Source organism: Dipodomys ordii, unplaced genomic scaffold, assembly GCF_000151885.1.
Source record: "Dipodomys ordii isolate 6190 unplaced genomic scaffold, Dord_2.0 Scaffold26, whole genome shotgun sequence".
Lineage (NCBI taxonomy): Eukaryota > Metazoa > Chordata > Mammalia > Rodentia > Heteromyidae > Dipodomys > Dipodomys ordii.
Window position 1 is genome coordinate 9,197,988 of NW_012267242.1, and position 26,444 is coordinate 9,224,431.

The following is a 26,444-nucleotide window of genomic DNA, read 5'->3' on the forward strand; positions in this document are numbered from 1 at the left end:
GCTGAGAGTCTATGGGAATTTGCAATCACAACTTATTCACTTTCCTTTCCAGTTTGTCTCTAGTGAACTCATAGCCTTGATGTGGAAACAAACTCATCTGAAAACAAAGACAATATGTTGAAAAATGAACTATACAACTTATGAGGGCTGGGAGGAAAAAATTGGGGAAAAAATGAGAGAAGAGGTGACACTGTTCAAACAAAAATGTACTCATTACCTGACTTATGTAACTGTAACCCCTTTATATATCACCTTTACAACAGCAATAAAATAAATAGATAGATAAATAAATAAATAAAAGACAATATATCAAAGGTAAGCCTTCCAGGATGTATGTTAACAGAGAAAGAGAATAAAGATTATTTTTTGATGAATGAAAAAGTTATTTGGATCAAGATCCAGTGGCTTATACCAGTGATCCCAGTTATTCAGAGGGCTGAAATCTGGGGGTCAGTCTCCAAATTAACCAGCAAAAATAAGTCTAGAAGCATGGCTCAAGTAGTAAAGCACCACCTAGCAAGTGCAAAAGTTCAAAGCCCTGAGTTCAAACCCACATATTACAAAAAGAAAACAAAAAACTAGGTGATCTGGACTCCATAATTTTCTAAGAATTATAATAATAGTAGTGAGGATTATCAAAGCAATTCATACCTGAATGTGCTTGGTCTTTCTCACAGCCTGAGGATTTCAAACTAGATTGTCTTTAGCGAATAGACAGAGGTATGAGATTGAAATAAAGTTGAAGGAAGCTCTTCCAAGGAGCTGGATTTCTTCCAGTCTTTGAAGGTAAACCACTACAAAGTGGAGAGCTTGTAAAAACTCTGATGCAGTGTACAACTAGTGGTCTTATTAATGACCTTGGGCAGTGCTATATTCTGTTTTCTATTCGAAGAGGTACTACCATTCTGTTCAAATATAGTCATTATTTCCCAGGTTCCAGAGAATGTTGATGTTGACTGATTCAGGGTCCCTACTTTTCAAAACTGTTTACATTCTAAGTTGAATCATGTGGCTCTTCAGCTCTGTCATATCTTTTGATCTTAATCAAACGGCAGCCAAAGTCCTTGCAGAGATCACTGGCTTCTAGGGAGTCCTTTTGCCCTTCTCCGAAACCCTGTCATCTACTGCTCACTCTTGCTCATGTCACTCAAGCCCACAAGTCTAATTTCTGACACTGACTATGTAGGCCACCACTCCTACCCCCCACACCCCCACCCCCGTGAATGCGTGCATTTTCTTTTCCTTTAAGAAAAAGAGATAGGCTCTCTGAGGGTGTGTGAGATATCAGTATGTGAAGAAAGAAAATTCTGACTTCACCTAAAAACTCTCCAATTGGAGGCCACCTTTTGCATGTTCATAATATGAAGGAAAAAAAAACCTTCTGAGATTTCTGATGGGCTAGCTTCCTTACTTAAAGTGACAACATATCTGGCTAGCTGATCCACTCTGTGACAAGATCCAGCCCTGCTACCAAGAAATACTTTGGTTTACCAAAATTCTGAAATCATTAGGACGGAGTCCAACCACTCCATTATCGTTATAACTGACCCTGATTTCAGGACTGTTTTGATTTCTCTTAGGGCAGCAAAGTCTAGAAATGAATAACAACAAACTCTCACATATGTGAGACCACTAGATAATTTTATTATCAGATTCATAGTCCAATGGATACAAGAAGACTCATTCAGTGAGTGTCTCATGCTGTCTCTATTGCGGCTACTTCCACATCTGCAAACTCTTTTGAAAATAAGAAAGAATAACTCCAGACTTCTGTAAAACAGGCCTAGACGCTCAGCAATGGAAATACCCTACACCGACAAGAAGAGAACTAGAACCTAAGAAGTCATCTGTAAGCTAGCATGTCCTCAGCCTACAAAGGCGTCCCTGTGCCAATAGGGGAAGAGCCTACTGTCAGTGAGTGGAGCCTAGGAAACTATTTTGTGGTTGACTTGTCCAAGGCCACTGCTGCAAAGTTTTCAGTAGCCATAGCACTTGCTGAAGTACTACCCAGTCTCTTTGCTTCCTCATTGTCTTCCTCTATCAGAAATGTCTTGTAGGCACACTCTACGAAGTTTTCTTATGCTTTCTGAAAACTTGCCACAGCAGCAAATCAAAGCCTGTTTTTATTAAGCCCATAAATTCTAGGCTATTTGTTACTCACCCTGTCCAGAATTTGGGAGGCAGATTCATGTTTAAGGGTTATATAAATCCTGGCACACCTGCTTCTAAGTAGAGAATGGCAGGCTACTGGATGGAACATCCACTGCCTTGTGCTCCCCAGCCTCTCGCCATCATGTGGACATACAAGGCTGTGGAAAAATCACAGAACAGGTTTAGATAGCGTTAGGAGGTTTTAGGGATGTATTTCCAGGGATGATATTAGGTACTATGAGATAGCTGATTAGATAAGAGTTGGAGGTAGAGATGGAGGAGCAAGTAAAATGGGGAAAGGGAGGAGAAGGTAGAATTAAATATGGAGTGAAGTTGAAAGTCAAGACAGAGAAGAAGGAATAGAAATGAAGGTGAAGGAAAAGGTAGAGGAGGAGGTATCAAAGTGGAGAGAGAGATACAGAAGTGGAGATGGAGAAGGTGAGGGTTACTATAAAAGTATGGAGGGATGGAGATGGAGGGAGGGGCATAGAGGTTGGAGTAGAGATCAAATAATAGAAATATAAGTAGATATCAGTGGTAAAGATATAGCGAGATTTAATTCATATATTTATTTGTGGTTTGAATGTGCTGCGCCAGACTGAACCAAATCACATCTTCCATATTTGCATTCTACCCTGCACACATCTGTAGCATAGCACATGCTAGAGACCTAGAATGGATGGAAGGAGCCTTCATTCTAATTACTACTTATACACAAGTCTCTCAAGTTGCAACCAGATTTCAAAGTTAAATAACAGCTTCTCTACAAAGTCTTCCTAGGTCTCCATAGTTGGAGGCAATCTCCTGCGGTCTGAATTTATGGTGTCTGATAGCTTAGTATCTTTCTAAGGACACCAGTCTTACTTACAAAGCTTTAAGGTCTCATCTAGTTCTCTAAACCCTTGAACAAGGATTACCATGTGAGTCATCTTGGTAGCTTGGTGGTTAAAAAAAAATTCATGGCATTTGAAGTCCAACAGGACTGAGATCCAATTCTCTGTGGTGCCATTAAGAGCTGGATGACTTTTAGGCAAGTTAATTAAATTTCCTCAACCTTAGTTTTCCCATATAGATACTGTCGATCATAAATATTGATGGAAGAGCCAAATAAAAAGTGGCATATAAAACACTTCACTCAGTTCCTTAACATATAATACAGATTCAATAAGCAGTAGTTGCCATGATTTATTATCAAGTATCTACCAAGCCCATGACCCAATTCCTTATATAGGGAGCATCCAACAATGGCGTTAGGAATGAGCAAGTGTCTGAAGCACTAAGTGCCTTGCCCAAGGTCATCTGGCTGGGAATTAGCAAGGCTAACATTTGAAGAAATGCCTTCATTGTGATCTATTTTCTCTAAAACTAGGATTTTTGAGAGGAAAGAACTATTCACATGACAACCATTTGGACAAATTTCTGTGTCATTTAGTCAGAGAACTAGGAATCACATGTATGGTAAGGAATGGACCTAATCTCTATCTTGTGATAGTCAGTATGTGATTGGGGGTGACAAAAAGGTTCTATGAGATAACTTACATGTAAAGCAGTTAGACTAGTAGCAGCCTGTGACAAGCTCACAACTGTGCCAGAATAATGACCACGCCCTGACCCCCTAGTGATAGAAGAATGTCCCCCCACCCATAAAAAGCCATCATCTCTCTACTTGGCTTAAGGAGAACGTTAGTTGAAACAATCTTCTAACCATTTTCAAATGAGACTGTTCAAATTAAATAAAACACAATCTTTGTGGTCCAGAAAACTTTTAAAAGCTCATTAAAACCATCCAATGGCTCCATGAACATCAAATGGCTTTTTGCAATCAATATTTTTATACATTTGGATGAAAGAATTAAAATGAAATACAGTGTTCCTTAGGAGGGGAAAAAAAAAAAAAGAAAAACATCTCCGTCTCTGAGTGAAAGAACACACATGGATTTGGCCACATTCTCTCTTCTATGAAAGACCAAGCAGTTCACCAGCACTGTCCTGAGGGAGGGCGCCAGGGCCAGGCAAGGTATCAGTAAGGGGAAGATGAGAAGTACAATATCCGTAGAATGTTACAAATAGATATTAGCTTCAAAAGTCAAGGAGTGACATCAATCAGGATGCATTATACTCATAAACTAAACCCCTTTTATAGCTACCTAAAGATAAATTTTTTAAACATTTTTAAGTAAAAGAGAGGGGGAAAAATCAAAAGTCTAGGCCTGTGCAAGGAAGGAAAGTCATTTGAGCAAAAAGGCCCTGAACAAAGCCTTAGGGCCTATAGATGCTCTTGGATAAAAAGGTCTATAAAGATGCTGGAAACGCTGGTAGCAACTTCAAGCTGTATTAAAACCCTTGCAAATATAGATAGCATCATATCATCTCAGGATGGCCATGGCCCCCTAAACTACTAGTGAGATTGTTGAAAGCTAGTAAGAAATTCTACCATAATTTGTAGTGCATGGTCTGTTCAGGGATATTCAAGTGCACACGAAGTGGAACTGTGAGTGATTTGAGAGCATGGAGCCTTTCAGAGCCCTGAAATCCTGTGAGATGAAGGAAGCCATGGCTTAAATACAGCAAAGATCCCCGGGATGTCTCAGTGATGAATGGTTAGTAAAAAGTGATGGGTCACTATATTAGAAGTCAGGAAATGGCCAAGAAATTCACTGGAATACAACATTGGTAGATTCCAAGTCTTAAAGACAAGAATCCAGAGCAAGTGACTTCCTACAGCCGGAGCTACAAGCTACTGACCTGACAGAAGTTTCTCCAGTAAAGTCTGCTCTCAATCACCTGCCCTCTTGATAGAGGCCTATATCATAACAAAGATAAATTTTGTGCAGGAAGACAAAGCCAGATCTGAGTTACAGGATTCTATAGGTCTTCACAATTTCCATGAAACTGTTCCCACTCAACAAATACAGAATTCCTACTTGAAAGCCACCAACCCCTCCAGATAAGCTGTGTCTACTCGCTGCAGAATGAGTGGCTCCCTAGGCCTCAGAGGGTGTGAACAAAGAGCCCTATTTCTCTGCTACTTTACCCCTTTTGCACTCAGATTATTTTTATCTATAAGGCTCCATTCAGGCAGAACTCTCTAGCCCAGCCTCCCAAGAGGGTAACATTACCAGCCCATCCATCTTAATGAAATAACTAAAGTGAAGGCACAGTGAGACTGCAGATTGCAGTTGAGCACCAAGTAATCAATGGGATCGTTGGTGATAAATCCAATTCAGGCATCCTAATGACTGAAAGCAGTTATTAAGATAACCAACGACACTGCCCAGTCATGGCTATTTTATTCTCAACGATCTGCATCTGTTGTGTAAGACTGAACTACCGCCCCTCCCACCCCCACACACAGCTGAACTGTAAGCAGCAAACAAGAACAGACTATTTTGAAGTAATCCAGCAGTAGAGTATTTGTTCAATTCTCCACATAAATGCTCATCATAGATTCTGCACCATAACTGTTTACCCTGGATGGCACTCATCCATAAAGGCTCCAGTGCCGTGTAGACCTGGATGAACACTGCATGGAAGGACTCATGCCGGAACCTGAATCTCACACAGTGTAATAGCAAGTACTCTCAATGGCAGTGTGGGCTGGGGTCCAATGATGTCATATGACAGTGACATCACCACCCCTCTTTGGGGAGCAAAAGCAAGAATAACTTCTTCCTCCACTGTAAGACCCAGAGCCATACACATAACCCAAGGCCCAAGTGCCCTTTGGTTCTGGTTGTGACTCTCTTGCAAAGACACTGTGGCTTTCTCTAACAGGGGGGCCTATGAGCAAAATGGAGCCACCTCTTCCTTCTCTTCCATTCTTCTAAGTCCTTACCTCCAAGAAGAAGGTGTAATAGGGTTTGCTTCAGAACCACACATTATCTGTAAGAAGTATAACAGTATGACCAGGCAAGAGACCTGGATAGAATGTGGGCCAATCATTAACAACACACACACACACACTCTCTCTCTCTCTCTCTCTCTCTCTCTCTCTCTCTCTCTCTCTCTCTCTCTCTTGGAAATCATTTAAGGCAAAAAATCTAGATGATCCAAGATGGACTGGCTTGAGAGAACCACTCAGTTGTATCCTGGTCACAGCATGCAGTGGCAGGGAAACTGGTTTGGGGTTCTTCAAAATGAATTCACTCATTCAAACATGTAATGACAACAGTCACGAGTAAGCAATCACTAAAGGACTTACTGGGGAATGGACACTATTGTAAGCACTGATTTTCCAGTCTGAGTTCCTAGTACCCTAAAGTCTCCGGGAGGAGGAGATAGCAGCCACAGACATCACGTGGCCAGTATTGATTAATGTGATAAAGACAGTTGAAATATGGTAGAAAGGCAGGGAGTCTTCACACAGCAACTCCAAACTTCTACAGGTTATTGCATGGAGGGACTGTATTTCAAGTAGATGGAAAGGCCAAGGACAAAGGCCCTGACAACAGAAATTATGTTGTCTGGTTTGGGAATGGTTTGAAATGTAGTACTTGCTTTTCTGGACTGCCACAGGCAATGTCAGGTCAGACAGATGAGCACCAAAACAGGAGCCAGGGTTGATCACATGAACTGACAGGAAGCAGGCAAGGATGGGCCAGACAGACCAGGCAGGTGATCTGCCATCCTGACTCCTCCTTGGCTGCTTCCATTCTTCCTAATCTGGGCAGAGTAAGCTAGGAATGCAGCTGGGAGAGCTTTGTGGCAGGCAACAGTGTCTCTCACTGAAGGGTTCGGAGTGTCACTCAAGATGTGCTCTCCCTCTCTGCCGGCTGGGGTTCTGAGATTCTCCAGATCCCAGCAAGACAGATCTGCAGTCTCCTCAGGTTGTTCCAGAAACTGGCCTGAGAGCCTCTCACTCTTTATCAGACACATGTTTCCAACTGCTTTTTCCAGAACATTCTTTCCCTTCCTGCTGCTGACTAATTTTGCTCATTTTGCCTTCCATGGCAACTCAGCTGCTGGAAGAATTATTCTGAAGTTCTCCATCTGCCTTGAACTTCAGTAGCGAATAGACGGGCTCTTCAGGTATTCTTGACATCTTCCTAATTCAAAGGGACAATGGAAATCCCCACCTTTCAAACTATGCCCATAGGACCCTGGGACTCAAATTTAAAAGTCTAAAGTCAGGTGATCAGGGTCCAGGTGAGCTCCTGGTTAAATCTGACTCCAGCACCCAGGAACAAAACCTTTCTTCTCTCATGTAGGCAAATCATTAAGCAAAGCAGGGCTCAACTCTACTGGAATCATCTGATGTGGTTTTGTCTATTTTTTAAACCATTTTCCAGTTAAATGAGAATGCCTGGGGTTTACATCTATGAATTCATACTTCTTTAAAAAAAACTCTGCAGGCAATTATAATGAATAAAAAATTGCCTATTGACAAATCAATTCTTCAATGAATTCTGCTAATCTCAAACACTACGGCTCACTTTCTTCTCTCCCACAATTAATTACTGCACCTTGCAATTACACAGGGTAGTACACAGCAGGATCATGTACATTAGTTCGCTCGATTAGGCCAAAGCTTTTCCATCACATCTGAGGAGAAAAAACTAGCGCTAATTCATAATTATAGCTCACAACATGTACCATAAAGTAGATGCTCAAGGTCTATTGCTGTCCTATAAAATTTCATAGCACAATGTTATTATGACCAATACAACTTTATTCTTTAGAAATACAATTGGAGAATTGAGAAAAGTGAGACTAGGAAAGGTGAAATGTTTCTACTCAGTATTATACAGCCAGTAAGGAGGAGGACCAGAAATGAAATGCAGGTCCTCCCTCTAATTCTGATATAATAGGCATACTTCTCTCATCATTTCTATGCACAAGTCTACATGGGTAAGCATCCCTATGCCAAACTGGAATATGAAGATGAAACTATTGAGCTCTACTTCTGTCCTAGCCAAGATCTTCACGTGTACTTCTCCAATCCTAGAATCCAAAGCTATCTACAGAAGCATTTGGGTTCATTTGATAATGGCTACTATTTCTATTCCTTTCAATCACACAAAGCCTAAGAACATCCGTCATCTCTCATTCCTGGCCTTTGTTCTTATATGTCGAGATCCATCAAATTCCCTCCTATTACTTACCTCTCTTTGGCATCTATCTCCCTACTCCAATTTCCCACTGTGCCCCATGGAAGTCGGCATTAATCACTAGCAAACTCTCCTATATTCCAGACTTCTATGCTTGGTCTAACTGAAGCCCAGATCTGCTCACTAAGGACAGGAATTTGCCCATAGCCCTCACAAGTTGTGCCTCTTTTCTCTCCCATGTCCTGTTAATTTCATTCTAGAATTGGGATAGGTAACCATATCCATTGCTTTCAGACAATAGTTCTCTTCTTTCTGCCATTCTCATGTTGATGCTATGACTCTCCTTGTTGGAGTCATGTGGAGAGGAGCTTCCTAGACTTCCATGTGCACATGAAGCTCTTGGAGAGCTTGTAAAACTCTAAGTTATGCTTCAGTAGATGCTGAGGCTGGGGCCATTTTTGGCATTTCTATCATTATCACACTCCCTGGACTCTCCTATAGAACTATAAGTCTGAATCACTCCCTAGGCTCAGGATGACTTTACCACTTGGGTTACTGTCTTTAACTCAAGCACACTGCTCCTGGCATCATTCTTTGTTATTTCAATAGTATAGGAACAATCTTTCTAATTGTTGCATTAAAAACAACTCTGGCCTCTCAATTCTTGCCATGTTTCACCTTCAACTATCTTATCTTCTGCCTTACCTCACTTGATCAGCTCTCTTGGTTATGATACAAATCTTGTTATTAGCGCTAACTACATGTCTCACATGATCTGAAGTACAGGCTACCTACACTCACTGTGCATGGCCCCCTCACACTAATTCCATGCCCCAGCAGTTTTGTGACCCACTGAGAATGGTAATCTATTACACTTTTCTTGTGTCCCCCATCCCCAGCCTCCAACACTCCATGCTAACCTCCTATGTTTACTTCTCACCAAACTTGAAAGATTATAATTACTCTGTTGAATAGATTCTCATTTCCCTGGCCCATCTCTTACCTAGCAAAACTTCAAACTTGTTAAATACAACTCTGTGCTTATTTTGTGCTACTCCATGTACACGGTGAGGGAAAAAAAAACCCACAGGTATATTGAATGTATATGTCTTTGCTTCACTTGGGCTCCTCTGTGAATCTAGCCCATTAATCTTCCTCCTCTTCTGAATTACTATTCCAAACCTTCCGCTCACCTCTAACCTCTATTTCCTCCCTGCTCTTCAGACAGTTGATAACTTGCTTCGTATTTTACAGAGACATCTAGGGCAATCAGAACTGAATGTCTGGAAATTTCTCCTATAATGCGACTCATTACCTGCATCTGATATATCTGCAGATCGGCTTTCTCACACTTCACTGTGCCCTCCAGGACCCTGTCTTTCTTGCCTACTTATGGGCATTGCTTCAGCAACCTACCTTTAACGCTTTTACATCGATATTTTTCACTTGTGTGTTCAGTAATTCAAATCCAGCACAGACCCAGAGCTTCTGTATGCAAGGCAACAATCTACCACTGAGCTATGTCCCTAGTCTCTTTATATATTCTGCACAAACATACTTCTTATCTTTAAAAAAGAAGGTAAAAAATAACCCTTTTCCCACAAGCTCTTCCAATAAACCACTCATTTCTCTGCCCTGCCTTATAGGAAATCTCTAGAGAACATAGTCTGTCATCATCTCCAATTCTGCTCATCTTGCTCTGATGTTTTGTTCTGTTTGTTTTATTGGAGCTGTGTTTTCCTATGGAGGAGAGTACATGAATTGTCCAAGTACAGCTTAAAGAATAAACACAGAGGAAGAATATGATCCAAGTATATTATATGCATGTATGGAAATATGATTAAATCAGTTTCTACATGTCAAAAATATATCAAATGCAATGTTTTTAAAAAGAATAGGCAAACAAATATGTGTCTACTTGGAAACCTAGCAGACAACCTGGAACTATCTTGCCCAAACAAAACTCTTTCTTTTGGCCCCCTAAGTATACTTTTCCTACAGTCACCTCCATCTTACGAAATAGCCATTTCAGCCTTCAAGTTACTTAGATGAAAAATCTTGGGGACATTGATTCTTATCTTTTTCTTATAATTAGCATTCATTCTATTAGCAGATACTGGCTCTAATATAAAAATATATCCAGAATCTATGCACGCTTACCCTAGGCCCAAGCTCTACACAGCAACCAAAGTTTTTCTTGCAAATCATATCCACTATCATGTGCTCAAACATCCCAATAGCTTTCTAGCAAAGGATGTGCAATTTAGTCCTTCTGGGTCTCTAGAAATCTAGGCCTTGGTTTCATCTCACATTCAATCTCTTCCCACTCTCTCTAGCTCACCCCATTCCACCACTGGCCTCCTTCACGTTCTGAGAAAACTCCTGTCAGAGAGACGTTGCATTTGCTTCTCCTTCTTCCTGGGCTGTCCCCTCAACTGTCCACACGACCAGTTGCTTACTCCTGCAGGTCTCTGTTTAAATGACTTGTTCAGAAGCTCTTTACCTGCCAATTTTAAAATATTACCCCTACAGTCTCTATCCTCTTACTCTGCTACACTCCTTTTCATCATATTCATTATCACATGGCTATGAGATTACAGAGGTAGGTAGTTAGATGATAGACAGCAGATAAGTAGTCAGATAAAGGTAGATAAAATAGACAGATGGTAGATAAGTAAGTGGGTAGACAGACAAATTATGCCTACATTTCATTTGTCTTGGTTTTCAGTCTCCCGGTAACATAAGTTCTTTGTCTGTCACTGCGCTCTCTAGTCCCCCAACAGCTAGAAATATATGGAATTTATGTGCTGAAATTTAAGAAAAAAATTGTGAATGGAAGTGCTAGGAAATCATCTACTGACTGTACTCATAATCACTAACCTACAATGTTGTCAAGAAACTATTGATTTCTCTAAATCTGAACCTGTCCCATAAGCTTTGCTGTGTGAACTCTTTAGCACAAGTGACATCTAACACTTAGTTTGAAACATGTTAATTTTCCCCTCCTTCCTTTTTTTCTTTCTTCCTCCATTTCCTTTATTCTAATAACCAGGAATCTCAATTTCATTGAATAGTCCTGCTTTCTACCTCTTTCTCCTAAGGCTATTATTCAAAGCACCCCCTTTGGCTATCAAAATGCCCATCTGGAATGACTACTGGTATGTTTCTCTGAATATTAGTGCAACTGGAACCTAAGGTGCCCATTTAAACTGCTTTAGAGATATCAACCCTGCTTTGGAAAGTAATTGGCCTTCCAAGTAGACATAATTCTTAGGTGAAGTGACATTACATGCATCTGCCTCACAGAGCATCTGTGAATAAAAGATGGGGATATTTCAAATGCCTAGGCATATGGAAAGGAATTCTATTATACTTTACCCAATAGCATGATCGAGCAAGAGCCTGTGTGAATCATAAAATAGCAGTATAAGTTTCAGCTATGAAGTTTCCTGCACGCTTGCCTGGACGAGTCATGTGACCTTCCTCCATTGTAAGCTGCTCCCCTGTCATCTGTCCTACCGCACACTCTAAAGCATCTGGGCCCATCTGGCTGGACAACACATGGGAGTGCTTCATGAACTCACTACAGCTCCTTGGCTCCCCAAGAAAATGTTATCCAATGCTCATAAACAAATCAGAATTTTCTTTAAAAGCTTCTCTGGAAGGGGAATAACGAAATGCTGAAACAAGGATACAGGTTGACCCATTGTAACTATGAGACATACAAGACACTATGTTGAAAACAAACTTTACAACTTGGGGGGCGGGAGGGTGGCGGAGGTGGGGCGATGGGGAGGAAAGGGATAGTAGGGGAAAAACAAAGGAGGGGTAACAATGCTTGATAGGAAATGTGTTCATTACCTTGCTCATGTAACTGTAACCTCTGTACACTATCTTTACAATAAAAAATATTTTTAAAAATCTTCTCTGGTAATGTTGCCCTATCCACCTCTCAACTCTGAAGCAACCCAGGTGGCGGGAGAAACAGGGAGTAACATTTGGTCCTTCAACCTGCTGAGAAAATGGACAGTAAAGAGAGCCCAGGAAAACAATGTACAAGGACCCAGAAGATGTTTCCTTTCTATAAATATCTCTTCTCATTCAGAGGGCACACAAAAAGTGACAGGGGAAAAGTGGACAGTGTGCAGTCACAAGAATTCCTTGCAGAACTATCAGCAATTGCAATAGCAATAAATATACCAGCCTTCTGGTATTTTATATATATTTTATATTTATATATACCACTTCACACCTCTGAATTTACAGGAAAGGAATTAGGGAGGCTTTGGTCAGGAGCAGAACCAGCAAATGGAAGATTTGTAACAGTGTAGTAATTCCATCATCCTTCCCCCTGCCAGTGACGTCCAAATGTCTCCAAATGGGCTGTTCCAGAAAGGAGACACCTTCATTAATGCCAGCAGAAACCACAGTTGGATTGTTTTCAGTGGGTCAGATGGGATGGCTACTTGGTTGCTCTAGGAATCATGGGAGCAATATTCTTAGGGGGAATCTCACTCCATGTCCCAATTTCTCACCTTCACTATTCCTGATTCTCATTTGCACATCCCCTATAAACACCAGTGTTCAAAGAAAATCCTGGAGATCCAGCACTCAGGATCCACTTTAAAGCTTTTAACTCTGAAAAAAAAAATCCTTTGGCTGAATATAAGGAAGAAGTTTCTAGCAGATAGAGTTTTCAAAGATGAAAGACCTTTCTCCCCAAAGTATTTGACTCCCCTAGAAGTATTTAACTTGAAGACATTCTGCCTCTTGATGCCTCATTTAAAAAAAAAAAGTAAGACATGGGATGAATAGGATTCAGTGACCTTGAAGGTTATTAGTTACTCTGAGAACTTTCATGAGCATAACAGCTATAAGATACTGTAACCTCCTAAAGAAGACAGGATTGCTGACCCTCAAATAGGTTATAACCTAGCTGGACACTGGTGGCTCTCACCTGTAATCCTAGCTACTCTGGAGGCTGAGATCTAAGAATCAAGATTCAAAATCAGATCAGGAGTCTTTTTTTTTTTTTTTTGTCGGTCGTGGAGCTTGAACTCTGGGCTAGGGCGCTGTCCCTCAGCTCTTCAGCTCAAGGTGAGTGATCTACCGCTTGAGCCACAGTGCCACTTCTGGTTTTCTGGTGGTTTATTGGAGATAAGCATCTCATGGACTTTCCTGTCTGGGCTGGCTTTGAACCACGATCCTCAGATCTCAGCCTCCTGAGTAGCTAGGATTACAGGCATGAGCCACTGGCGCCCAGCAGCTCAGGAGTCTTATCTCCAATCAGTCACCAAAAAGTCGGAAGTGGAGCTGTGGCTCAAGTGGCAAAACAATAGCCTTGAACACAAAAACCTAGAAACACTACCCAGGCCCCTAGTTCAAGCCCAAGGACCAGCATCCATATGCACATACAAAAATGTCAAAATCTAATTGATCACCCATTACAATGGTCTCTAATTCTTTCACCTTTGTCTTATAATATTCTATCAATACCTTTATCACAAGAATTACTGTCCTTCAAATACACTTGAGTTTATCAGCATTCTTGTTAAACCAGGGACCTTGAAGGAAATACAATTTCCCTGGTATGTCTTATGTGGTAAATGGTCAGAAATCCATCTTCTCTCTGAGCTTATATAGTCTGTATGTCGAAATATTGTCCAAATAGAATTTTTTTTACTGAGAGGGGAGGGAGGATGTTATTAAATTTTGTACAGATCTTTAAGAAGTACAGTGTGATGTTTTGGTGCATTTCTATATGTATATGGATCAACCTGGAGTACTTGGGTTACGTATCATCCCAAACACATCATTTCTTTGTGAAGAGAATATTTAAAATCTCACTTAGGTAGAATAGAATACCAGAACCTACCTCTTCTATCTGGCTGTGGCATTGTATCTGTTAACCCACCTCTCAACTACCGTCCCCAGTAGGCACCATTCTACTCTACTTCCATGAGTTCAGCTTTCCTTACACGACTGCAATCATGTGGGGTTTGTGTTGTGCCTGCCTCATTTTACTCAACATGTCTTCCAGACTCATCCATAGCACACACGACAAAATTGTCTTCTTTTTTAAGGCTAACTGGTGTAGCATTGTGTGTCTATACCTTATTCTTTTCTTTATTCTTTATGGAGATTGAGGTTGAGTCCATGTGTTGGCCACTGTGAATATTCTTCAATAAACATGAAATTACATTTGTCTTCATGAAATACTGGCTTCATTTCCTTTGGAGATATATCAAATAACAAGAGTCCTAGATCATATGCCTGCTCTATTTTTCAGTTTTTGAGAAGCTTATATGGAACTTATAAGACGCTATGCTAACTTACATTTTCACTGACAGTATAAAAGATTTCCCCTTTCTATGTCCTAACCAGCATGTCATTTTTTGATGGTAATCATTCTAACTAGAAAGTGGTGATACCTTATTATGATTTTGGCTTGCATTTATTTCCCTGATGATTACTGATGTTATCATTCATTGCATATATATGTTGATCATTTATGTATCTTCTCTTAAATAAAACCTGCTCAGATCATTGGCCCATTTTTCTTAGTTCTAAAAAGCAATTTGAGTAATTAATCTTTTTTATTTTATTTTTATCTTTAAGTAGTTGTACAAAGGAGTCACTATTCTGAATATCTGTAAGAACATGGTAAATACTGATCATTTAACCATTTTTAAATTGGATTATTTGGGAGCTTTACTGGTTAAGATTTTTAGTTCCTTATATATTCTGAATATTAATATGTTGCCAAATGAAAATAGTTTGCAAGTATTTTCTCCTATTTTATAGATTGTCTCTTTGCTGATTATTTCCTTCACTGCCCAGAAGCTTTCAAGTTTTATGTCTGTTTATTCTTTTATTGCTTGTGTTTTTATAACACCCCAAAATAATTTCTTGCTCAGAATCATGTCATAGAGGATTTCTCCCAAGTGGCTTTGCAATTTGAAATTCTCTCTCTCTCTCTCTCTCTTTCTCTCTCTCCCTCCTTCCCTCCCTCTGTGTGTGTGTTGGGAAAACTATTTGTCACATAAGAAACATCCAAAGTATATCTCACAAATAAATAAGCACCTATCTAACACATTATGATACCACCAGAAAGGCCATTGAGTCTAAACAAAAGCCTACTGATGGTCAATTTCCAACTCAATATTTATTTATTCTATCAACAAGCTTCCCTGGCAGATAGACTAGATGTGAAAGTTTCACAAAACAATAAGACAAGCCTCCCACTCTTACTGACAACCACCCATGAGATTGATTCCACAGTCTGAATACTCTCTGAGAACATCCAAAGAGAAAACACCCAAAATGACTGCCTTGAAGAATCTTCACATGCTATATACTGTAAGTTCCCTCTAAGAAGAACTTCTCAACATTCCCTCCTCTCTCAAAAAAGAAATTAGATTCCCTTACAATGCACTTTTAAAACCAGTGACCAGCAAAACTGCCAAAAAAGGGGGTGGGAGAGAGAAAGGAACTATTCCAATCATTTAAGTTTACTCCCTCTGAGAATCCAACTGAAAACTGAAGGCAAAGACAAAATAGATTCCATTTCTTGGTCTAAAAAGTGTCACCCTGGCATCCGCTGCCTATGTGAGATAAGCTATGCATTGGGGAAGAACTGGAGCATGCCAGGAAATTGAGGACGTGTGGGTATTTTCCCACGCTGTATTAACACTCCTTCTCATGCTTGGCAGAGATTAGAACTTTTTATCACTGCTTGCACACATTTCTTAAAATTGTATTAAGCTGTAATTTTTTTTTAGGACAGAACAGACCAAAATTGTTTCTTTCCTACATTTGCTGTGAGGTGACAGTGTCTGAATACTGACAAGGAATCTAACCCCCACTGAGCTCTCCCGCTTGAAAGTGGGTGCACTTTTCGCATGGTGGGCCCCATGTGCAAGAAGAACAGATTTATGCAAATATCTATTTGGAGGCGTTAACTAAGGGGTCACTTTCACCCTTTGATAACTGCTTTCTGACCAGAAAGAGAAGCAGGGATTACCAAAGGATGCCAAATGAAGGAAGATGGTCCAAGACAATAGCAGGATGGGAGGCAAATGACAAAGCCAAGGTGGGAGTCAGAGAGAGACACAATTTACAAGAGGCCAGGGCAGGGGAATGGCGATCTACTCCTGTGGTCCAGCAACTTGAGAGACAGAGGTAGGAAGATCAGAGTTTGAGGTTGGCCCAGGCAGAACTGTAAGACTCAACATGACCAATAACTTAGAAAAGAAGGTCTGAGGGCATGGAGAAAATGATGAAGTGATTGTAAGCATGAATCACAGAATTAAATCCTCAATACTGTCACACACAAAAAGAGAAAAGGCCAGCAAGTGGGAGTAGTGAGAGACAGCTAAGAGTCCATAAAACAAGGACACTGGAGTCTGATGTGGCCATTTATTAAATGCTTGCCATGGATCAGGTTTCTTTTAAGTGTCTATGCCCATGATCTCCTTTAATACTCAAACTTGTAGAAAGTGACCATTATAATTCTATATGCTATAAATGAAGAGTATCCCAACCAAAGAAGTCAAGAAGTTAGTGAGGAATAGCATCTTGATTGGAATTCAGTCCTTCTAGCCCTAGGTTCAAGGCCATCTCCTTCTCTGCACTCAGTCTCTGCATCCAACCCCAGCAATGCATCCCCTCCACCAGGGCAGGGACAATGCCTTCGTGTTTTCTGATTCCTCATTTAGCCCAGTAGAAAGGGGAAGACCCAACTTCCATTTCAAGAGTAGCCACAGCACCATGCTAGAGGTAGGCAGTTATGACATCTAGCTGACAGGGCTGCTGGTAGTCCAGACTGTGACAGAAAACTGGCTTCTCCCTTGACCTGATAACCTAATTTTGCTAAGTTTAGATCAGGTGTGATTTAGTGCTAAACAAAACTAGGTAGGTTGTAACTGTCCATGAAGAAAACTTAGGCCATCTCAAAATTGTGTCAACCTTTTGGAATGATTTGGGGAGCCAATGAAAAAGAGGGCCTGCCATGCAACTTTATGGTTAGTCATTTTTCAAGTGCAAGATAAAAGTCTTAATGGGAGTTGATTCAATACACATGAAGGCACTCTTATTAAGTGGCGAGGGGAGGGGGGATTGTGGAGAGGTATAAAAAGACAGGATGTGCATCTTCCCTCTAGAGTCTAGTCTACATAGAATAAGAAGGAATTGGCAGCCCAAGGAATCACATCAACACCAAGCAATTTGAAACATTCTATATCTTCATACAGAGCAAGGGGGAAGTTTACTGCAGCCTAGAAAGTCAAAGACATCTCACTGAAGAAAGTGAGATTTTTGAGGTGGGCTATTAAGGATGAGCAGAATTCTGGTGAGTCGAAAACAGAGATGGACACTGAAAGCAGGGTGAATCAAACATTCAGCAGAGATACAGAAGTTGAGAAACTTAGAAAAATAGAGACTGAGAGAAGGAGTGATCAAGATGCATGGTATCTGAAAACCCTTTGTACAAGTACATAATGGCAATAAAATAAACCTAAAGAATATAACTTAGAAGGAGATGGTCTTATCTCAAGATCTGCAACTGGATTCTATCTACAGAGATCTTTTATCGAAACAAGATCAGGGGTGAGGATATAGATATATCAGGTAGAGAATGTCAGTCTGTTGCACAAATTATAATTCAGCTCCTCTATTCAGTTATCTTGCTTTCGGCTAAATTACACATCTCTTTGTTTCCATTAGTGAATGAGAAACATCCATAGCAAATATAATATTTTACTGTAGATAGGCTCCTTATACTCCAGGCTTTCCCAAATAACATGTTAGAGATGGTGGCCCTCTCACAGAAATTCGCGATCTGTTCTGGCTTCCATGATGACCAGTGGCGTCATGGAAACAGTCTGTCAAATCCTAGCCTCAGGTCTCAGAGGGACAGCTAGGGTTTGTAGTCTAGCTTCTGGTCATACTGTGTGATGCTATCTCCATGCCTTTTTCACCCACACATACCTCTCTGAAGTCCAACCCATGCACCATAAGAAGCCAGGGTAGCCATTATCAAAAAGTGGCCACATATCTAAAAGGGAACACATTCCAGTTTCCTGTGAAAGGTTGTCCTTAAGCCTGCTAGGCCTCAAAGGTAATTTCCAAGCTTTTGTTGTTTGCAGTGATCTCCAGATACCCACCCACAGAACAGGGTCCATGTGCCAGGCAGGAACCATCCATCTAAGGAGCTTGTTAGAAATATGGATTCCCAGTCCACGAGAGATTTTTTTTATTTCAACTCAGATTTGAGTCTATGATGTTTTATTTTTAACAAGCTTCCCAGGTAATTTTGATGGGCAACAGTGATACTGAAATATTCTGGCAGTATACAAATGTTTCTGTCATTTCTCTATCTGTCTCTGTCTGCCTTTGTCTCTCTCTGTATCTCTTATTGTCTGTCTCTCTGTCTCTGTCTCTGTCTTTCTGTCTATCTCTGTCTCTCTCCCTCTCCTCCTTCTCTCTCTCACCACACTGGTCTCCTGGTGGCTCTGGTTGTTACTTTTGCTAAGGATACTCTTCCTCTGGCTATTTCTCTCTATACTTCTGTTCCAATGTTACCTTACAAGGGATGCCTTTCCCAGTGACCTTCAATGGTACTATGCCCATTTACCACACTGTAGCCCATTACCCCACATATTATTCTTCTGAACAATAATCAGTACCTACCAGAGTTTTGTTTTCATTTTTTGCTAGTGTTTAATCTCTGGGCCTTGTGCTTACTAGGTGAGTATTCTTCCACTGAGCCACAGACAGAGGCCTTTAGATATGGAATTTTTTAAAATATTTTTTGTATTTTATTCTTGGGGTTTGGGGGTCCACTTTATGAGTACAATGTATATTTTAATAGCTTTCTTCTTTTGCATTTATTTATCCCTCTTTTGATTTATTTTATTGTAAAGATGCTATCCAGAGGGATTACAGTTACATGAGTAAGGTAATGAGTACATTTCTTGTCGAACAGTGTTACCCATTCCCAAGTACGATGTATCTTGATCAAAATGACACCTTCCATAATTCTCCCCCACCACTCCCAACTCTAATCATCCTTCAAGTTGTCTGGTTCCATTTTCACAAATGAACACTGAATATTATATGTCTGTTTTCAATGCTTCCTTTCACCATTTGTCTGTTCCCTATCCCCTTTAGTCCCTTCCCCAACAACACATGTTCCAGATTCCTAGTATTCTTCCTGTTAGACTATAAGTTAGTTGTTCATAGGCAGTAAACCATGTATATCCTTTACTAACCTACAGGGTATTACTAGATAGCTCAGGCTGGCTTAGAATTTACTTTGTAGACCAATTAGCCTGAAAGTTATGATCCTCCTACCTCAGCCTCCTGAGTCCTAGGATTACAGGCACTTCACCTTGTATGGACATTTATTGATTTTTGCCTATCTCAGAAGAAAGGGAGCTTCCTGAGTGTAAGGAACACTGCTTGTTTGTTTTTCTCTCAGGTCCACATTTCTCCATGCCTCAAAGGTATTATGAATACAATAAATATTTGATAAATTGATGCACAGAATAAAGCATTTCTATCACAAAAGCTCAGGAGGAATTCCATCTTCTTAAAACATATTTAGAAATTTAAGATAAGAACACAAAATGTCAAAGAAGGCTTCCACTTTAAAAAATGGGTGGAGGACAAGATAATGTTCTGCTTATTTAACCTTGAAGAACAAATTTCCCCAATTCTAGCTGCATCCTTAAACTTCCATCAACAGAATGAAACTAAAGGAATTCAGCTTTGAGAGTTTTGGAGTGTTTTATCTGAAAAAGCTGCTACTCCTGGAAAGGGAACTAGACCCTGGGAAAGATAAATGTGTTCATCCTCCCTCATTGTGCCACCTCCCCCTCTCTGAAACAGCCAGAACTTAGGGAGAAAAGTGGATTCTAGTAGCTAGTGCTCACTGAGCCTAGTGGAATGCTGGTTGAGCTTCCAAACACAGAAACAAAAGGGACATCAAATCAATACCCAGGCTGGTGGCACAGGTATTCACTTGAGAAATACATAAAGCATCACTGAGCATAAACAAAGAGGTAAGGCCAGGCTTGGCAAAGAAATGCTATGAGAAATGAATGAGAGTCAGAAAGGTCACTGGGATCCTGAGAGATAAAGCAAGAGCTTTTTAGAAGGTGAAGAGGTTGTTAAAGCACTGAGCCAATTTTAGTGATGTTGCCCCTTGTCAAAGGCAATGACTAAAATGCTGAGAGTCAATCAAAAGACTCCTATTATAATCTCATCTAACAAGAATTTCTTTTGAAGGAAAGTGGGAGTTAAAATAGAAATTTGACAAGAAACATGTACAGGCATTCACATCTGGGGGGGGAGGAATATGTGATCTTCCTTATTATCTGTAACCTGTTCAGTGTATACTTCCTGACACATTGAACCCTTTCTCAAAAGGAATGATTTTACTAAAAGAAAATGCAGTGGAAAATTCTCTGACATCAATCTTGACAAACATTTGTTTCATATGCTTCTCAATGCATAGGTTACAAGAGCTACAGTCGAAAAATAGAATAATTGAGATACCACCTCACCCCAGTTAGAATGGCTATAATCAAGAACTCTAATAACAACAGATGCTGGAGGGGATGTGGACAGAAGGGAACCTTACTACATTGTTGACGGGAGTGTAAACTTGTTCAACCACTTTGGAAAGCAGTATGGAGGTTTCTCAAAGGACTCCACATAGAGCTGCCCCATGACCCAGCAATTCCACTTTTGGGCATTTACCCAAATGATCACAAACAAGACCATACTAAAGCTACCAGCACAACTATGTTTATCTCAGCATTATTTACCATAGCTAAGATATGGAACCAACCCAGATGCCCCTCAGTAGATGAATGGATCAAGAAAATGTGGTATATATACACAATGGAATTCTATGCCTCCATCAGAAGTAATGACATTGCTACATTTGTTAGGAAATGGAAAGACTTGGAAAAATTATATTAAGTGAAGTAAGCCAGGCCCAAAGAAACTTAGGTCCCATGGTTTCCCTTATCTGCAATAACTAATATATGTGTAGGACAAGCAGAAGAGGCCAAAAGCTATGTACATATGACCATATAAAATGATGGTAAATGAAATTATCTTTGTTGTTGCTGTTTTACTGTACTTATAATGTACCATGTGATTTTTTTGTTTCTTTTGTATGTTCTTCCCCCATGGTATAACCCCTGTTGTCACTGTATTTGATTCCAGTGCCCTGCATCTTGTATATACATTTTTCTAATTTGGGGAGGGAAGGGAATTAACAAAATGCTGAAATAAGGATGCAGGATGACCCATTGTAACAATGAGATGTACAAGACACTATATTGAAAATGAACTTTACAACTTTGTGCAAGGAGTTGGGGAGGTGGGGAAGAAAAGGATGGTAGGGGGAAAAACAAAGGAGGGGGTAACAATCCTCAATAGGAAATGGACTCATTACCTTGCTCATGTAACTGTAACCCCTCTGTACAGTATCTTTACAATAAAAAAGAAAACAAAAAAGAAGGTAGATGTGGTACATATAAAGAATACATTACTGTGTATATATACACATTGCTTATATACATTGTATATATGCATATATACATACATACACATATATTTAAATATTATTTCCCTTTTCCTCAAAGCAGGCTTCTTCCAAACAAGTTTTCCAATCTGAAGTTAATTCAATTTACTCTAAATTAACTGAAACAATTACTTGAACTGATTTTGGTACAGACTGTACAGTTTTTTTCAATGTATTGTCTACTTTTACCAGTTGTGTTTATGTAATTTTAATACAAATGGAAGCTTCTCTTTCAGGGAATGAAGATGATCACATGAATAATCAACGTAGGTAAAGTGAATAAGTTGATGTCAATGCGCCCTTTGTCTTCCACTAACCTTCTGTCTTTAATAAGACAAAAAAAAATCATACCAAACATTTTTCCATTCTAACTACACATAGGTGTGATGCAACCAAATCAGCATTTCAAGCTGCCAGTGCCTTTTCAGAACAATAAAAACAAATAAAAAATGTAGTGCACCAATATAAAATGCTATTAACAACTGTATGGATTTTTACAAGTATATGTGAAAAATAAAATACAGTCTCATTCACCAACACCCAAGAGAGCAATTAGATCCAGAGAAATCAATGTAGCATAATTTTCTTTGGGATAACTTTTTTTCATATACACTGCATCACAGAGAGCTCTACCAAATTAAAATTGCCAATGTAGATGACAACATGTAATACAAATTACAAAAACCACTGGTATAGAGGAAATAGATTTCATGATAACTAAATTAAACCATTCCATCATGAGGCTGATAGTAAAGATAGAAGCAGAGCTATGAGGCACGTGGTAAAACAACAGTTGGGTGAGGTCTACAAAAAGAGAGGTATAACCTAGTGGTTCCTGCTAGAGAAGTCTTCACAGGGGTCATATATGTCAGCTAACATTCTGTTACTTTGACAAAATACTCAGATAGCACAACTTATAAGGAGAAAAGGTTTGTTTTAGCTCACAACGTTAGAGAGTTCATAATAGGCTGGTCTCATTGTGTTGGGCCTATGGGCAGCACCTAACACCTAGAATGCAAGGCAGAGCAAACCCATTCACCTCATGAACAAAAGAAAGATGGAGGTCCTCCAATCTCCTTTGTAGATCCAACACACACACACACACACACACACACACACACACACACACAATCCAACAATCTCTCCCTAAACCCCATGTCTTAAAGTTCCCTGGGACCAGACTTTTAGCACATGAATCTGGGGTCACTTATCCAACCCTAATAACAGTCCATGGAGGGTCCAGAGCACTCTGGCAGCTCCATTTCCAAAACATCCCATTTCATTTTGATAGCTCATTGAGATATTCTTGTCTTTAAATATTCACAAATCAAAACTAAATAAAATAAAAAGACTTTGACCAGAATATCTAGATTTGGCTTCAGAAAATAGATCATTGTAAGTCATGACAAACAATACCAATGTAATCTTAAAAACTAGGTCTTTGTATCACTGGCAATGATACAGTAACACAATTACAAATTGCTGCATAGTCACCAATGTGCATGTTCTAAAATGTGCCTTTGTTTACCTGATGCTCATCTGGATTATCCAAATCATTTAAAAATAAATCCTCTTTCAAATGTGCCTCTCATGTCAACAAACACTGTCAGGAAAACTTCAGGAGTATAATTCCTATACTCTCAATGCTGGGAGAAACTTCTTGAGGGTCTTAAAATATTCAACTCGAGGCAGTGATTATAAGTGCTGGATTTCAGAGTCAATATACTTGGGTTTGCAAATTTTCTTGACCAATATCCCTAAGCCTCAGTTTCCCTCTCTCTGACAGGGGGTAAAGAATAGTGTCACAATCCATGGGCTTCTGTGAGAACTGGAGAAGGTCATTCATTTAAATACTCAATGGAGTTCTAGAACATTAGTTCTTTGTGTTGTTGCCTTTGTCCATGTTTTTGTTGTCTTGTTTTGCTTTGTTTTTGTTAAAGTTTCCTTCTATATCCCAGGCTGGCCTTGAACTCATAATCCCCCTGTGTCTGCCTCTTAAATGCTGGGATTATAATGCATAGCACCATACCCCACACACTCTAACTTCTTAATACATGTCACTATCCCCCATCATTGTTACTTGGGCACTTCAGCAGAGTCCAGCTGCTACCGTTGCTTGGTGTCAAGGCCTCACTGATTTAAGTTTCACCAAGCTCTCACAGTCATCTGTAACCCGATCCATAATGCCTTTTCCCACATGTTCTTAAATATCTCAGCTTCTCCATGATCACACATATTTTGGGAGGGATAACAGCAAAATACTAACCTCTCTTTGTTACCATCTAGGCAGTATCCAGTTTGTATTCTCCCTTGCATTTTATTTCAGGGCCATTTTGGATTCGTAATTCCAAATGAGCCACAGATAAAACCAATGTTTTATGTGGTGACATTTAATATTGATTTGGGATAAATAGTTGTAAATCAATGTATAACATATTTACTTTCCAAATAGTACTCACACTTTCAATATACTAAGAAATTTGGTGGCATTTCATATATTCTAAGGCAGATTATTTTGTAAAACAAAGCATGCAACTTTAATATGATTACTTGTTCCCTAGTCTCTTTTATTGTGTTGAATTTTTAAGTCACATTTGCTTAAAGAATGATCCTTCTGTGTATTTTTATCAGTTACCCATTTGTTACACCAAGGTAGTAAAGCATATTAGCTTTCTTAAGAAATATTTTTTATCATCTGTAAGCAGTTGCACAACAAAGTTGCCATTCAATAATTTATGAAGACAGTGCATATTGATCAATGCCACCCCTTTCAAGATTCTCACCCACCTCTCCTTCACTTTTCTTCATTTCTTAGGAAGCAGCTTATGCATATAAAGCATCTTGGTCTTGTCATTCTTTCAACATTTTCTCCCCCCTTCCATATACCTTTTCCTTTAGTTTTCTTAATTTTGTGGCCTACACAATGAATTCTTGACTACATTCTCCTCCCTTCTTCCCTTTCTTCATCTACCTCTCTCCCACGCTCCCCCAACCCCTCTTGCCCCATTTCCTGGTACTTGTTTTTCTGGATTTTTACTTAGTCTTTCTAAAGAATTCTGTCATTTGAACTCTCCAGAGAGTCTATCAAACTGCAGTTAATTCATTTGTAACCATTTACATACAACCCAATGTGTTTACTTACAAACTTATAGGCATATTCTAGCTACTATAAATGAGGGAAAACATGCAACCTTTGTTTCTCTAGTCCTGGTTTAATCTATTACCCTGTTGGTGGAATGTAAGCTTGTTCAAACACTCTAGACAGAAGTATGGAAGTTTCTCAAAAAACTAAACTATGACCTAGTGACTCCACTCCTTGGCATTTATCCAATAGAGCACAAACAAGGCTATAGTAAAGCTACCAGCACAACCATGTTGATTGCAGTACTTTTTTTTTTTTTGCTATAGCCAAGCTATGGAATCAGCCCATATGGATGAATGCATTAAAAAATTGTATATTCCACTCATCCATCAGAAAGAAGGATAAGGAAATGGAAGGACTTGGAAAAATTATATTAAGTGAAGTAAGCCAGACCCACATTAGCTTTTATATTCTTTCCTTAGTGCTTTTTCTTTCCTTCCTTAAACTGATCACTTCCCTGGCTAACCAGTAAAGTTACCGGAAAGATGATCAAAAACACTAATAAACTTTCAAATATGAAGCCTGAAAAATCAGTTAAACACATGAATTTGAATGCGTTAAGTTATGCCTCTATTGATAAAAGCCAAGTTTTGAAAGAATTAAATTCAGTCTTTAAAACACATTTCTTGGCTGAGAGCCAGTACTATAATTATTTGAGTATGATGATTATGCCATTTCCATCCTTTTGCATAAATCTGAATAATATACTCAAGTAGCCCTAACCTCACATATGTAATCATTAGTGCAATTAATTAGTATAAATGAATTTCAGCTCTGTATTCCAGGCACAGAAGACATGAAATACATAACAGTGCTTGAAAACAATCATTTTAATTACCTTCCAGGTAATTTATTACAAAGACATATTTTGTAAGTTATTCTTTTATTTGTAGACACTAAAATATCAAAATAGAAAACCACTCCTACTAGGGGATATAGAACTTAAAGGCAGGATAGGATGTGGCTTTAGCCTGTATTTGAAAGGCCCATCTCTTACAGAACATAACTCTAGCACCTCCTTAGCACACCAAATACTGTGGGTTCATATCCCTACTCCTCTTCTGCTACCGTACTGTGTCAAGGTCATTCTGGAATCATTCACCCAATATACTGCTCCAGTTCCAGTTCTACAAAGTACCAGGAAAAAAAAATAAAACAGCTCACTAGAAACTCCAGAACAAAATTACAACTTACACTTCCTCTTCACTCTTTCCCATCATAATATCAAATATGACTGCCCAGACACAAAATCAGCTATGAAGGCCAGGGACCAGTGGCTCACACTTACAATCTTAGTTACTCAGGAAGTAGTTCCAAGCCAGCCTAGGCAGGAAAATCTATGAGACTCTTATCTCCAATTAACTACCAAAAAAGCCAGAAATAGAGCCATCACTCAAGTGGTAGAGTGCCATCCTTGAGCAAAACAGCTAAAGGACAGTGCCCAGACCCTGAGTTCAAGCTTCAGTACACATACACACACACACACACACACACACACACACACACA